The sequence below is a fragment of the Fukomys damarensis genome, unplaced genomic scaffold (assembly GCF_012274545.1).
Source record: "Fukomys damarensis isolate Sample0158 unplaced genomic scaffold, DMR_v1.0_HiC HiC_scaffold_39, whole genome shotgun sequence".
NCBI classification, from domain to species: domain Eukaryota; kingdom Metazoa; phylum Chordata; class Mammalia; order Rodentia; family Bathyergidae; genus Fukomys; species Fukomys damarensis.
The window spans coordinates 351,501-352,098 of record NW_022900951.1 but is presented as its reverse complement, the minus strand read 5'-3'; positions in this window follow the sequence as shown (position 1 = coordinate 352,098).

The window sequence follows — 598 nt, the reverse complement described above, 5'->3', positions numbered from 1 at the left end:
ACCGCGCTACCATGCAGCGTGGGGCCACGCGTCAGCACGGGCGTGCAAGTGGGCCCCCTGGCTACTGTGTGATTCCCAACACCGCAGGCCATCGGCGCTGGACAGCTTGGCGTGGTGGCCACGGCAGGCTGACACAGGGACAGACGGGCGCAGTGGACTTCGGCCCCCAGGACTGGGCACCGAGCTCCGCCGGGTGTCAGCACCTGGGCTGTGGGACGGCAGATGGAGGCCCCGATGGACCGGGACGGGGACGGACAGGTGCAGTGCACCTCAGCCTCCGGGACCGGGCACCGAGCTGCGCTGTGTGGAAACCCTAACCCTGAGCCCGTCCAGGAGCCACGTGCCATCTCCGTCCGCAGCCAACCTTACAGGATGCCAGTTGCTGTCCGCCCTGTGCGCAGCCTGTGGATTTTGAAGATTTCTCCATCCCAGGGAAAACCGGTCATCCCAGCACACTGGGAGGCTGAGGCAGGAGAGCCCCAGTTTCCAGCCCAGCCTGGGCAACTGAGGGACTCAGCGAGACCCAGTGTGAAAATAAAAAATAGGCTGGGGAGCAGGCCAGGCCAGGAGCTCTGCCCACCCCACTGCAAGCCCTGCA